We start from the raw sequence: 16,073 nt of genomic DNA, 5'->3' as shown, positions 1-16,073 counted from the left end.
TTCATGATTCACCATCATATTAGTATTTACCAGTAACATCAGTTTCCTCAGTTCAAGAGTTTGACATGCTTATATAGAAGGAGAAAGAAGTGTCTCTTGTCAGCTGGCCTCATTTTTTCCTGGACCCGAAAGAAGAGCCTGCATAGAAAGACTCCCGATTTATTCTTCCATGCCCACACCTGTAGCAGATGTGTCAGTAATTGATTGCTGGCAGGAACAGGCACCTTAGACACTCTCCACAGTATTGACATTTTATAAATAGAGTAACATCGGCCTCTCTGAGCTTCCCCCGTTTCTTCTGCACTTTGTGCTCCAGGCTACCGAAGCAGTTTGCTGTCCCACGACTTACCATTCATGGCAGGGGACGTCTTTCACAAGTAAATGCTAAGGTCACCTGTGTATAGGTGAGCAGTACTGGAGCCCACAGCTATATGACACCACCTGTACAGGACTGCCAGGGCAACATACATACATATCCTGTACCTGCACTCAAAATGAATCTTTGCTGGAGGGGACAATAGGTAGAATCGAGGAGGTTATATATGATAAAATGCCCTTGGTAGAATCAATGGACAGATGTTTTCAATGTATACCATGTGTTTTATTCATTCATTCATTCATTCTTCCATCCATTAGCCTGAGTGTCAGCCTTTTAAGCTTTCGTCCGCTCCCCAAGATCCAATGCCGGTAGTGGATCTTGGGGAGTGGACAGAAGCTCTTCGGGAGTGGGAGGCTGAAACTCAGGCTATCCATCCATCCATCCATCCATTCATCCATCCATCCATCCATCCATCCATCCATCCATCCATCCATCCATCCATCCATCCATCCATCCATCCATCCATCCATCCATCCATCTATCCATCTATCCATCCATCGATTAGATTTTCATGATTTTTCCTTTATCTCTTCCCCATGCTACTAGGATGGTACCTATGCTAGAAAAAAGTGGTCTAGACTCTTAGCTGCAAAAAAAACTCAGAGGAATGACAACATTACAAGATGCTCCTGCCATCGAAATAAATGCATACAAACAAAATTTTCCAACCAACAGTAGGGAGTCTCTGCTTTGCAAGCTATTTCAACCAAGTGCTTGACATCAAAACGAGCTTGACATTAACATAACATGGGAGAGAACCTTCTCTCAATACAATTAACTTGGAGTTAAACTCATTTTTGCACACCTCATTCATGGATTAGAGGAACCCCAGTAACTGTGAGAACCAGTAGTGACAAATGCCATCCTTATTTCTCTGACTCTCCTGAGGACATGCGAGCTCTGTCCACCCATGAATCCTAATTACATCTTCTCCTCATGCCTCCCCGCAGTTGTCGTGCATCGATTCATGTCCTCTAAACTTTCACATGATTAGGTCATAAATCTACCAAACTCGTCTTTTGTTGGTAGGCAGTCTTTTTGAACATCTCTTGCATCTTTGAAGACAACAAAGACAATAAAGCGTGTGTTAAATGTCCTAATGGTGGGTAGGAGGGGATTTTAAGTTAATTGATAGTCACCTGAAGGTAACCCAGCATGTGCCAGGCCAGGTGGTAGTAAGTGGGCAGTTTGTAGAGGAATTCAGGAGTAAATATCAGATGAAAATCCTGTAGTCACTGTAACCCTCTGATAGCATGCAGTATGGACTTCAAGGTACCTCTAACCCACTCCCGAGGTCACTTTTCTGGACAAGTAATCATGTCAGCACTAGTAGTATTGAATGGTCAACTACCAAGGCATACTGAGGTGTACTATGGAGTGTACGATCAAAAATAGGTAAGGTACCGGTAAGCTTGTTTTTGGGATCAAAGTGTATTACCTTACCTAACAACGTTAACACAGATGATCTGAATGAAGGTGAAATTGCTATGAAATTGTAAAAAAAAATGGGCCTGTACAGTACATTGTGAAATGCTACTACCCGTATCATAACATGTTCTGCCATGTTTGCAAAAAAAATTGTCAGACATAGCGTCTCCAGGGAATGTCCTTATAACATCTGCTTCATTAAGTCTTTGCAACTTGAAATGTTTCAGGCAAACCATGATTGATGCTGACAAAAGTTTTCTCTGATGAGGCAATATATCTTAACATGTTGTAATAAACTCCCATTTCTGTGGCTGCTTTTACATTACTGTTGTAATCATTGCCCTCCCTGCTAGTCAAAGCTCAAAGATGCACCTGTTTGATTTAGGGACATACAGGCTACAGGGCACCTGGCTCAAGACTTAGCAGTTACAGGAACTTTGGGTGGTTTTGCTGTATGCTGTATACTTCAGCAAACTTTCCTCTGATTAGGTAATAGATCTACATGTAACTGTTACTTCTCTACAGCATAAAACATGTCCTTGCCAAAGGAAACAAAAAGTAATTTGGATGAACTTTTTTGAATACTTTTCTTGTCTCAAAACTGATTGGATCACTAGTATAGGAAGCATTACTTCTATTGATTTATGGCCTTTAAATGGGTGGCAGAAAACCTAGATTTTGCAGCCCCGTAGGTCCTGTGAGCTCATCAACACAGATGATGTTTTATGTCTTGTTGGGCTGGCTGCAGGCAGGCCCTGTAGTTTTCATTCATCGATTCATGCCTCCAAAACTATCACAACATTTATCTAATTTACAGCACTGCTTACTGTGAAATACAGAATAACCTTCTTCAGACCCTACAGGCAGCTTATACATCTGCAAACATCACAGCTGGAGTTCAAGGCAAGCCTTTCAGTTCTTCCTCATCGGCTTCATGTCTACAGTTCTTTGATTGGACCGTATTTCTCTCTGATATACAAGTACAAAGTCCGTTTCTGCAGATATATCTTCAGCTTATGTCTGTTCAAAGCATGGCTCTTATTCCTCGTAATACATGTAATGACAAAAGAAAAGCCCTCTTTTACTGATCTATGGTGGAAGAATGAGATGATGCAATATTAAGATTTCTTTTGATTGAGATGGCAGACATACAGATGGTACCAATGGCTTCTGGCTCCAAGCCTGTTATTAGTAAACCAATGCTACAGATAGGAACACTGACATAAACTTCTCATTTAAATGTCTATTTATTTATCCTTAATTAGCAAAACTATGTACTTTCTTCTAAACTTACAGGTTAACTTTCCTAATGCACACATTCTCTGTCACACAACATTTCAAAAATTTGTAGTCCCCACAGGACGTGCGGGAAGACCAAAGCGACACCCCAGCCTTTCCTCTCTTTTTTTGCCCAGCAACAGCTACATGACCTAGCCTTTGACCCAACTTGATGATGTATTACGCTTAGTAGTCCTGAAAATTTATCTTGTAGGACACCTTATTCCCTGTCAGTGAGTGTCAGGTTTGACTGATGAGCTCCAGTGAAATTGATTTCAAAAGTTTCTATCATAGCCACAAAGGACACTTGGTTAGAGGCAGAGGTGATGCATTGCACTGTGTTTAGTGGGAAACTGGGCACTGGTACAAAATAAAAATGAACTTTGTAGTTATAGTTTGTATGATATCTGTGGTTTGCACTGTGAGAGCCCAAACCTTTCCCAAGGCAAAATTGGCCATATGCAGCGATAATTGAAGAATACTGAAAATTTTGAATATTTCCCCAAATGTTTTCAGAAACTAACATTTCAAAGCCAGCAAAGTAATCTCTAACTTACATGTAGCAGGTCTTCCTGTGGTAAATTCATACCATACCATACTAGTATGATATAACTAGATGATGGATAGACAAGATTTCTGCTTTCTGTGCATGCACATGTGTGTTGTGCCTTTTAATCCTCCCCCACAGCCGAATTCAATTCTAGATGCAGGCGTAAATACAGAAACAGTCTCCAGTTGCTTCAAGTGAGCGATGGTTACAAAATAGTGATAAATTCCAGCAGTGAAAACTTTTGGGGAAGCCACAGGGACTTTTGGCATGTTGTCACACTGTACCGCCTCAGCTCATTTTCATGCCACTGCTGTAGATGGTGAAAGCACACAAAGTAGTCTTTCTGATGCTTCAGGCTAAGATGTATAAGTCCACAAATGGAAACTTACTTTTCACATGGGGAGCTATAACAGCGTTGAGTCACAGATTTTGCTAGAGCCTTGATTGCCACCTCACGATAAAGTTCTTGTTATAATCTATCAGGTAAAAAGGCAAGATGGGGAAATTCATTACAAGTACAATGTGTCATTTGTAGGAACTTAGCCATGTACAAAAAACGGATAGCGTCTACCATGGAACATGATATAAGGTAGTGTCCATTCATTCTACAATGTATATCATAGTAATAGTATACATACATTTGTACTTCTAAACTTTCCAATAGAAAAAAAAACTTTCACAAGAGCAAAGTTTTAGAGGTGCAGCAACCCATCATGTATAACTCCAGATTCAGCCAACCCAAAAATCAAACTCAGGTTCAATGTTGCCGCGTCACCTTGGGAATGTATCGATTGATGATACCAGTTTAAATTAAGTTCTGGGCTGGCTGTAAGTAGAGAGAGGGTTGGGAAGGAATTGGGAATACCTGGTGACAAATGACATAGATTGGGACAAATGTCTCTTTGATTGAGTAAACTCGGCAGACAGCAAAGAAATGTGGGCACCGGGCAGAGCTATCTATTGAGCTTGGAGGAATGCTGTATTCAGGGGGACTTTGGTTGGCAATGGCGGGATATTCTTTCCCCTACAGTCAACTACGAGACATTTACTGCATTTGAGTTGGGCCTTGCGGGCTATTCCATTAGTACCTTTAGAGGGGAGGCTATAGATCTTTTCGCCAATTCTAGGCCAAGCCAATTCAATAACTTAGTCTCTATACCCCAACCCAGTACAGCATCTGGCCATAGAATGTCCTTGATCTGGCACAGTATGCTAACCCTGGTAAATAAAATTGCAGATTGACTCATGAAATGGGTAATCCTGGGTTACTTTCAAACAGGTTTGAAACTCTTCAGTACAAAGACTTCTATTGGATGCTATATCTAATCTTAACAAGGAGCTTCAAATATTTTGTAGCTAACGTTACTGTAAAATTGCTGGTAAGATTAGATGGCTGATTTTTTGCTGGCAGGAACCTCTAATGACAGCGTAACACTTTCGTTTTTCAGCACCAAAAAAATGTCTCCCTGGCGGAAGGGATCAGTCCTCTCATCCTCCAAATGAAAAGTCACGCCAAAAAAGTAATAAATGAGAACCATGCAATCAAGCTCTGCTTGAGCAATCGTGTCTGACACCTTGAAATGAGAGATGACCTCCAAACAAGATCAATTTGAAAACTTATGTCAATTCTTGGCAGTAATTTAGCAGAGGCAAGAGGAATGATGGTCTGATCACCTAATGTAGGAGGTTGACCCAGGGGTCAGTGACATCTGACACACTTTGGAACATGTTGGAAAAATTGCTGATACAAGATGACATAAGGCCAGGGCATTTGCCAGTTCTTGATTTTCGTCCGACCTCCCAATTTCAAGGAGTGGAAAAATTATACCAGGGATAATCCTCCAGTGTGGTTTAATCACATTTCAATCTCCTCTATGCAGGAATGTGTCAATTTGTGCCTGCCAAGTATGTCTGAATGGTCCAAATTTTTGTCTGACACAAGCAGCAAATTCTATCAGATGTCAAATACTAGGAAAGCTTGGTGCTAATGTCATAAAATAATATAATATGGTTGGCTGATTTCACTCTTCTGAAAAGTACTGGTATATCATATGGCATAATTCTGTACAATTTGCTCTCCTTCAGAGCATTCTATCACCTGTTGCTTTGTCAATAGACAATAAAAAATATACTTAAACTTACATTCCTTACTTGGATTCAGATATCTGAGAAGCATGCAAGCTTTGGCCTTATAACTTCTCCCATGTTGCTGGCTCCCAGCCAGTCTACCCCCACCCACGTGCTATCAACCTATTTTAATAGGATACAAAAACCCATAGCTCAGCCACCCAAAACAATACGTCCAGTCCTCAGATCAAGTAGGGATAGACTGAATAAATGATCTGTTCTGGAGTCTACCTGTTGGTGGAAAGACTAAAACTATCAGCAGGTAAAAACACATAGAAGATAAAAGATCGCATTTCTTAAGAAATTTTCTGACACAGCTCCTCCAAAAGACCCAATACCTTTCAAGCTTGAATATTCCTGGACAAGGCTTCTCCCACTCTGGCAGATGTGTTCCTAAATCACATGGGTCGGTAACGGTGCCCACTGACCCTATCAACATTACGTCTTCTCTCGGTCGTTTCCGTGGCAATGTGTTCCACACCGTTTCTCCAGAGATTGCAATAATTCCTAATAGCGGAGCCATTATCATTACACTGAGGTCTTCCCAGGAACATATCCCAACGACTTCACGATGTCCCCATTCAACTAACAGCAGAGCTGGCAGATGAATCATGTGGGACCAATAACTCTGCCCACTTTATTACTGTTGCGCCTCACTGCAAATTGAAAAATGTTTCCGCATCTTTAGGAGGACAGGAAACAGACCATCTAAACACATTGTTCCATATGTAAGAAAGTATGCTTACATCTACAGTTTCTTAATGTTTCAACTTTCAATGGGTCTCAAAATTTTTTGCTTGGGCAAAGACTTAAATTGAATCAATCTATTGAAATCATAAAAGCCTAATAACTTCTTAATTTATCCTAAGGTATTACTCCTTGGTGGAGGTAGATGGAAGTGTATTTGTTGGGTACTTATTGTTTAAACATCATGTGGAATCCAAATGCAGGCATTACACCTGTATATACTGAAAGTACCATATAAACAGTCTTGACTTCTTTTTATAGTATTTTACAACCCAAAATGGCCTTTCACCTCAGTAAGCAACGATCCCTTAAGACACAAAAATCTATACACCGATAACACAAAATAAAAGCTGCTTCCTGAATGTGTATATTATGTTGGAACTCAACCCAATATAACATAACCCAAAAGACTTGAGATTCATCTCCTACAGCCCCAAAGCAATCTACTTCCCCTAGCAACTTCTACTTACGGTGACTTCTACAACCAGTTTCCAACTGAACGACAATAATAGCTCTCCCATCATGGAGTGGAAGTGACATTAAAGTGAATGCGTACGCATATAGCTGTTGCCAGGCAAATGTATTAAATAAGGTACTTTCACGCGATCACTTATAGATGGGCATGCAGAAACAATGAGAGAGGCTATCATCTATGGTGAGTTACAGCCATAAAACGGAGGTTATCTATAGCACATCCACGCCATCAAACCATACGACTGAACAAGTACACACTTGGTCAACACTAGAAAACATCAGCTACTTTGTACTGTAATCTTTCTGTTCAGGCAAAGGTGCTATTTTATTATTCGTTCTCATAATATGAGTATTACCTGAGAAGCATTGTTGGCACGTAGGGTCAGTTTCTGAATTGGTTAAGGACTCAACATTGAGCTGCCAAGCTCTCCAAGTGACAGTTAAGCAGTGAGTTAATGACTTCATTACACTGTAAATACCAAACGTAAAAATAACAGTGGGGACGGACCAGTGTGATTGCTGGACGGACCAGTGTGATTGCCATATACTAGTACGTGTATGTAAGTAAAAATGGAGAAATTTATCTCCTACATTTTTCCTCAGAAAAATAGTTTTTGAGCAAGATTTTAGAAAGAAAATGGTAGATGAAGAACAACGGACACCAGAGGGAATGTTGGTGGTAGTAAAAAGGATGGATCATGTAAACTGGACCTGCTCCACTGTCGGATTGCGCATTGCGGTACCAATGCATTACCCTTTATGGTTGCTAACATACTTCAACCACTGCAGTCCAATTCTACCAATATACTGCTGGCACCTGTTTCATGTCTTTTTTATATGCCTTTGTCGTGTCTGAATCTTAAAACTGTATGGTGTAACGTTACATGTACACATGTCCAGGTACATACATGGAAAAAAATAAGCCAAGAAATGTCATCCACATATTCTCCTAAGCTCCCCTCAAAGCCTTCATGTTCCTTGGTTATTTCTGCCGCAATAGTCCCCCCAATACCATCAGCACAAGCCAGAAAGAAGCAGGTCATTTGAGCAATGCCCTCGTTTAAGGCAAATTGACAGCATTGACATGTGAACATGAAGCTCGACCAGCGCATCAATTCATCGAAGGCACAGCCGCCTTGTCCAGTAGGACTGTTGATAGCCATTTAGCACGGCCCAAAACGGTCCATCCGTCTGCGGATTTCCCACGGATGATCCCCGTGTCGTTTCGGGGACACGACCAGCATCCATTCCATCCGCACAATCTGGTGGGAATGGCAGGACACCTGTATTACAGCCGACCTCTGACCACGTCAGGTCGGGGTGTGTCAGTGACGGGAGGTAATGGTAACTACCAAGTGCTGATGATTGGTTTTATGGACACAATAGGGAAGGGTGGTTGACACTGGGCCAAGTCCACACACGGACACGATATTTGTCAACTCTTTGGCTAAGGCACAAAAAAACACCTGAAAACCTGAGAGAAAAAACTGTGGACATTTCAACACACCGATTCTACAGTCATGAACATGTCTGAATCTCTTATAATGTTATGGTTTTATGGCTGGGAATAGAGGCCTATGTCCCAGCATAGTAGGAGGAGGAGCCAATATCATTTGAACATGTACAGGACAACCGTATACATGTAGTAGTATCCACAAATAATCTGAATCCAGATACTGAGATACATGTATGTCCCAGCTACAGAGCAGTAATGGCCTAACCTTACTTATAACGTTTAAATCACATTAACAGAGCACTACATTTCATTTTCTTCCCTGAACCAAGTTATTAGGTTGACATGATATCACATTTGAAAATGTCATAGAGAAAATTTATAGCATAACAATCATGGCACTCAAGGAACAAGTTGCCTGAAAAAAGAAGAAGGGCAAATTGTAAGCACTTAATGTGAGATATGACGGCATATCAAAGAAAATAACTTGTTCTGGGCAAAACTTTGGTAGAACAGGTTTCATCCTCTTCCTGCTAGAGGTCTGAGCTGAAGTACATAGACTCAGCCATTTTCTCATTATCACTTGCCTTTGGCAAATTTTCAATTTGTAAGTATAAATATGGTGAATACAAGGGTAGTATACGGATATTATATGAAAATGAATGTTCCGTGAGAGGCTTAATTTAAACCTGTTTAAACGTTGCTTACCATGTTGTAAACAATGTATACTACATGTTTTGTAAACCGAAAACTTCAGGAAAATCGTAAGCAACTTTGTGCTCACGAATATGAAACCAACTGTCAGTTCATTTGCAATGTATTGTTATGATGTTGTTGTGTGAATAAAGTTTACTTTTTATAAAAAAAAAAAAAAATCACTTGCCTTTTTGTCCTTTGCTTTTTTTGCCTTGGACTAAAGAATGTTAATGGAGGGAGCTACACAAAATTTTTTAACAGCGGAGCACTCCAGTCCCAAAATCTTTGTGGATTTTCCTTCTACTAGGGGTGATGATAGGGAAAGAAATTCTTACACAATCTTAGCAAGTTTCTTAGGAAGGGTGAACCTCAGGCTAAAGACATTTTCATTCATCACGACTCAGCACAGCATGCCTCAGCTTCCTTTCACCCTGAGGATGTTATTTATTCTGAATGTTAACTGCTTCATGTGTCTTTAAAGTTTTAAAGATTATACAACTTAGGGAGTTTGAACTGTCATTGATGAATAAATATTTCATAATGATCCAAAATCAGGATACAACTTGCCCATGAGTTAAGCTCAGAATGACATTTCTAATTAGTAATTGTGCCTCACATTCCAGGATTCTATATTTTACTTGTTTTCCTTACAGAATGTGTTTGAGATTTGTTAAATCACAACCAACATTGGGGGTGTTTCATTTCATACCATAGCTAATGACCTTCAAATAAAGGTAGGACAGCCTCTGACCAGGTGCATGCCTGGCATCTTCAATTAGAAAGATACTGATAACAACTGAAGAAACTGAAATATGAAAATTCCCATTCCCCTAAAAAGGTTTGGAACCATCATGCCAGGGTATATCACTTCCCGAAAAGCTACCTGTATTTACCTTTCCCGATCTGCCCTCTGCCCCTAACCACATTGGCTTGTCCCTGCACGTGGTGGCTGTCAAGACGTACTTGAGAAAGCGTGCTGTACCTGGCACCCCAGGCAGTACACAGGAGATCTAATTTAGGCCGGTACATGTTTAGCTGCGGGCTGGGATGGAGAATTGGTATTTGTGTCCCCAAGCTAAGCATCCATCTCTCAAACCTGTTCCAAGTGCAGCGCTGCTCCCGCTATTGATTGCTTCTGCAGGCCCTACTCCATCATAACTCTGGTTTGTCAACAGAACAGATTTCTGACATTTCTCCATGCCTGAGCTTTTGTGATACAAACTTTTTAAGCTCACTCAACCAATTTGTAAAACTTTGTACAGTCAATCTGCCAAGGCCAGTGCAAAGTCCTTTGGGTTTTCAGCTATTTTTGATTTACATGGTTATGGAACAGAAGTCGTATAGAATTGTAAAACATCGTGCATCCCTGTATAGCAACCTGTAAAATTACACCAGGGTCTATGTGCAAATAACATAAGTAATGTTTTATACAAGTAAGTCAAAACTGTGGTCATGGTTGATAAAACATTTCAATGTAAGTAGCAATGACCAGAATCATGACAGCTGTAGCTGTATGGTGTAATGTTCTTTACACTGCATTTGGGGATTGCTAGCTATGTTTCCTTTGTTTTGACATGTTGTATCTGTAAGAAGATAACCCATCTGCTGTACTTCATAAGACTTACTAGTATCTAAATCTGCAAATCACTAATAAATCCACAGGCTTAACCTGTACAACTCTGCTGAGATTGAGTGTTGAGATCTGTACCAGATCTTGTGGTATCACAGAAAGAGTCCTAATCTCCTGTTAAATAGGAAAGTCCCACTATCTGATAAAGTGTCTCCGTCCATGTTTAACTCTGCAGCAGAGACCCAGTACAGGTGGTGTGCAACACCTCCTGATAAGGCATTATTGGAATATAATGTCCTTTGAATATGTTAATGCTTGCATTTTACTCTCCTTTTTTCTGAGAGGGATGCAGGAAATACCTTGGATTTGGTTTTGTGTTGTATATGCAAGGGAAAAAATTACAACACGACATGCTTACAATTTTATAAATTACAACTTCTGGTGGCCACGTATCAGATGGAACAGAGAAAAGGCAAATGAGAAACTTGGATGTGAGTATCGTCACACACTTGCTAAAAAGAGCAAAAAAAGAGCAAGATTTCACTTTTGGAGGGGTCAGACTGATGGGATATCAATGCATGTGCTAATGTCACCAATAATGGCTTTATGCTACAGAACGAAAGAGTAAATCCAGTGCTTGAATTTTGCTGAAAATGTTTGATAACCAATAAATGATATTACAATGGCCTGAGCCAGGATGATGTTGCCGCCACTTCTATCTGTCCCATAAGGAGAGAAGAGCTGTTTGACCTAGATACATCACATAACAGGTTTACTCATGTTTTCTACAATTTTGTAAAACATCAAAAAGTCATTCCTGGAGATCAAGGGGTCAATTTTGATGGTTGGTGGGCCAACTGTTTGTCGCCAGCCCACATCAGCAATGAGCCAATAATCATCCGATGAGCCAGAAATTGCAAAAGAAGCAAAAGTTATTAAGTTAGGATGATGAGCTAATGATCACATCAATCAAACCATCAGATTCATGGGATAGCAGGGAAACCTCTGTGGAACAACAAAATGATGGGGACAAGAAGTTGACGTTTTGATGAGTCATGATTTTATCTAGCAGAGTTGTTGTATTCAGCGAAGCAACAAGGGTAACCGATAACATACACTGTATATCCACAGGATCATCAGCACAGAGAGAAATCCATAGAAATGACTTAGACTTGCCCCTGGGAATTGGTCGACTGTCAGCAGATGTGAAAAACTACCTGGAAGTTCTGGCAATATTACAGATCCTGCCATCAAAGGTCAGAGGTTAATAGTTATAGTGCTAGAATTTCCAGAGCATGTTCTGAAGTAGTTATTGTTTATAAGGCATATAATCTTTATTGCCTAACAATTCGTGTGCTGAGTCACAACATGGAAACCGCACTAAACTTTTCCTTATTGGGCGCTCTTTAGGTACCACCTTTTATGACCAAAACTTTCAAAGCCTTGCTGTAAAATGTTCAAGAATTCTACTTTTCTAGGAAATCTTGAGTTCATCTTTGCACCAAAATGGCTACCCTACACACCAGTGCAGATGTACATGATCACTCAATCTGACAGTTTGACAAGATTAAAAAGCCATCAAAAAACCATTACCTACTCAATGACCTGAACTAAGCCCTGCCCATCATTAAAGATCAGAGTTTAGGTTATCATACAAGAAATCAGCTTCTGAAGCAGGATTTTAAAGTTGGACTAATCCAAGTCCTAGTAAAGACCAACACTAAATAATAAACTTTCAAGCTAAGAAATATGCTTACAACAAGTTACAGAAAAGAGTATGCAGGACCCCTAAGATGTTTTAGACTGTTGTAAAATTACATGCCCAACTTTTCTATCTTGGCCTATCTTTTATTTATTGGCTTCTAAAAAAAATTGCAAATGGCAAATTCCTGCACAAGCACTTTTTGGAACATCAACAATTATACATTGCTGTTGTCCAACAAGGGAGGTCTCAGGACAACATGGTAGAGCAGCATCCATATGAGCTGAATTAGATTACATCAGATTTAATGATAATTGATGAAGATAGCTCTTTTCCCTGGAGATCCTAGATACCAGTCCAGTTTGGGGCACTGACCCACCAAAATTAACCCAGATTAGCCAGCAAAATGCCATAAGTCTTTCCACTTGACTCAATTTACCTTTATTACTTTAGCATTATATGTGCATTGGCATCATAATAATCACAATTGCTTGAAGGAATTATCTGTCTCTGCTGCCAGGTAGATTTTCTTGATTCCATATATAGGAAGCTTTACTCCCACTGGTCACATCAAGGGGGATACATAGTGATTCAATTTATCTTGGAAATAACTTCCTACAGTACTCCATCTATTTTTTTCTTCAAGAAGAATGAAAATTACCCTGGTTTACTCAAATCAAATATGAAACATATGACAGTTCGTCCATGTGTGGTCCAGTTTCCTACTTTAGGGATGTCCGGATGTAATTTCACAGTGAAGATAAAGTTGTCCCATAGATCACAGTTCCACCTGGGAGTCACATGTCTGGGGAGGGCCTGCACCATGTGGGGGTAATCAGAGGGGCAGGGAGGGGCCTGTCATCTCTGCCGGTCCTGTCAGGGGCTGTAAATCTGGACACAGAAGGCTGATAAGGACGGAGCTGGGGCAAATGGCTGATTAGAAGGGTGTGAGCCTACTTACCAGGTGAATCCCCTTGGTGGTGATTCAAGTAACATGTGTGAGGACTGACCCTAGGCAGTTACATGTAGGTTACCTGGTCACCATTGAGGCAAAAATCCTCTTGGGCTGTGTTGGCTTTTGAGCCAAGAAGCTGGCCTGAGTAGGCCCTGGACAGTCTGGATTCCAGGTTATCACTTACATTGTAAGTTCTTTTGAAGATATAGAGTGCTGCCTTTTATACAAGTAGTAACCTTACCTTGTACCAAGGTCAGGGTTGTAGGGGCACTGCATAGTGGAGTGTCCGATCGTCTGCCTCCATCACTCTCAGCCTGAAAGGAGAATATGCACAAGGTATGAAATCAGTATGAAAGTTACATGTACTTACTTGCACGTGTGATGCCTGGATAGAAACTCCCAGCTTCCTTCAGCCAACACACATGGCAATAATCAAGGTCACCATAAACAACACTTTATCAGTGAGGGGCTGACATGACATATGCTTTTCCTGAGATCCTATCAGGTCCACAAACATGTTCCCAGTCCCAAGTGGCAAAACTAATCTGTGCACCTCTTATCAGAAAAAGTATTATTACAGAGGGGTAAGTACTTTGATCACAACAGATGTGAAGATCAGATAGTGACATTCTCTGCAGTCCTCCTGGGTTCAATGAAGCAAATATAAACACCATTTAGCTTAGATAGATTTAATCCTGGTGTCAGTTACCTCTGGGTTACATCCATCTTATGTCCCAGGCTGTATGATTTTGATGCAGTAGAAGTAGACTGGCTGTGAAGGAACCAACTGTCAAGAAGGATCTTATCTATGAATTTCCAGTCAGTATTAGCCTGGGTGCCAGACTGTTTACAGGGCCAACTAAATTGGCCAGTTCCTTGACTCCAGGTCCAACATTTTCCCAACAAAAATATACCACAGCCCTCCTGATTCACTAGCCTGGGTACCATCCTATTTGTATGCTGCGACTTCCATACTCCCCCCTATGAAATTTCTCAGTATGGGATCCCTGGCATACAAATAGGATGGCACCCAGGCTACTGATTCACAGGCACACAGCACACTGGATAACTTTGGGCTTAATGTTCTATAGGTCTGGTGTCTGGTACTGTACCATCAGGAGCTCCTGGTATCTCTTAGACCATGGGACTGCAACCCAAGGACACTGCTTCTCTGCAGTTTCCTTCTCTACTCTAATCACCATTCCTTCCACCCCCACAATCCAGAACTTTCCCACTTTCTGATCCACCTCCATTGATTTCTATTGATGATAAAGCCTTAAGTAGGAAATTAAATCCCTCCAAGATTAACTCCACAGAGGTGAGTAACCCTGCCTGTCCAAATTGCCTCCAGTGAGACTTATTTATTAGATATACATGTTCCTTCCCTGAGAGGATCAGGACCATTAGGGATCGAAAGAAAGACTTGATTTTGAATTACAACACATCAAGGTGACTCCTGCAAGGATGCACCAATTAGATTGTACGGTATTTGAGGGAACAATAATTTCTTTCAGGGAAGTAGTATAACTAGGTTAGGAAAGCCATTCATGTTTAAAATGTGAAAGAATGTTTACCTAAATGTTGAAACTAATTACAGTGGGTACACCTTGAGTATGAGATTTATAACTGCATTCAGCTCTATAAAATCAAGTCCAATTTTGAATGTCTTTAGATGTAGCCTTGTCCCTCTGGCACATGCAGTAAGCCATCCTCCATCCCTTCTCCATATAGATCGAATTCCATGGATCCAGAGGGTACAGGATCCAACTCAGCTTGGCAGTTGTTAGGAGTGCATTCATCCTTTTGGATGAGGACATAGAGCTACAGTACATGTGCAAAGTATGCAGTCCTATGAATGGGAATCCTCGCGTATATACTTGAGAACCCAACACACATATTGAAAACAATATTGGTGACCTGTTTTACTTTCCTAAAAATGCAAGTCATAGCTACCTTAACTTCAACTCTTTAACTGGCACCTCAGGCTCAGACAAATAGATACATTGTCCCTTCTAACATCTGCTTGAAGATAAGATCCAACAGGAACTTGCAGCTGGCCTGCAAGGAGTTAGCCAGGCTAGCAAGGGGTGGCACAGTTCACTTGACCCCAGACCATATGAACCACCGTCCACACAAGTGAAGTTTCCTTCACTTTGAAGTGCATTAGACCCACTAAGGTGGAGAGTAAATATTTTGTTAACCATGTACATTAGTTACATAACAGGAAACGCTTCAAACCCCAAATCCCCACTGAATCTCCTGAGCAGAAGGCAAACAGTGCAGAATTAGTACATCAGTGAACCACTAGGAAAGAAAATCTACAGTTTCAAATGTAATATAGGTCAATGACATGGTAATGGGTAACCTTCCAATTACGTCCTGATCATACAGAGTTGAACCAAATCACATTTTTGCAAAAGGAACCTACTTGCCCAGGGGACGTCCACATTTCATTAGGGACTGTACGATATTTACCGGGGGGGGAGGGCCGGTCGTCTGAGGGGGAGGGGCCTAGGAAAAAAATTTTGAGCCGGGGGAGGGCCTAGGAAAAATATTTTAATTTGGGGGAGGCCTAGGTAAAAAATTTTCCAAGATCCCTTTAACTCTACAACGTTTTTATACACTTTCAAAACATGATTAAACGTCTGTCCCATACATATCGTAGCGATTTTCCAGTCATTGGAATTGGCAGAATTTTACGTTCCAATAATATC

General features: G+C 40.7%; 1 protein-coding gene across 5 annotated transcripts in view; it reads right to left on the bottom strand.

The window, feature by feature from the left end:
- The window catches only part of LOC109475554, a 154,844-nt gene that overhangs the window by 113,748 nt on the left and 25,023 nt on the right, over window positions 1-16,073 (bottom strand). For 4 of the 5 annotated variants that reach the window (XM_019776214.1, XM_019776211.1, XM_019776212.1 and 1 more), the window contains exon 2: window positions 13,601-13,673. The exons of the other annotated variant lie outside the window; for it this stretch is intronic. The gene's annotated coding sequence lies outside the window, so the exon portion shown is untranslated. The remainder of the gene's footprint in view (window positions 1-13,600; window positions 13,674-16,073) is intronic. 5 annotated transcript variants of the gene reach the window in all.

This window comes from Branchiostoma belcheri, unplaced genomic scaffold (assembly GCF_001625305.1).
Source record: "Branchiostoma belcheri isolate BF01 breed outbred unplaced genomic scaffold, Haploidv18h27 scaffold34, whole genome shotgun sequence".
Lineage (NCBI taxonomy): Eukaryota > Metazoa > Chordata > Leptocardii > Amphioxiformes > Branchiostomatidae > Branchiostoma > Branchiostoma belcheri.
Note: the sequence above shows the minus strand (reverse complement) of the source record. Positions and strands in the feature narration are given on the sequence as shown.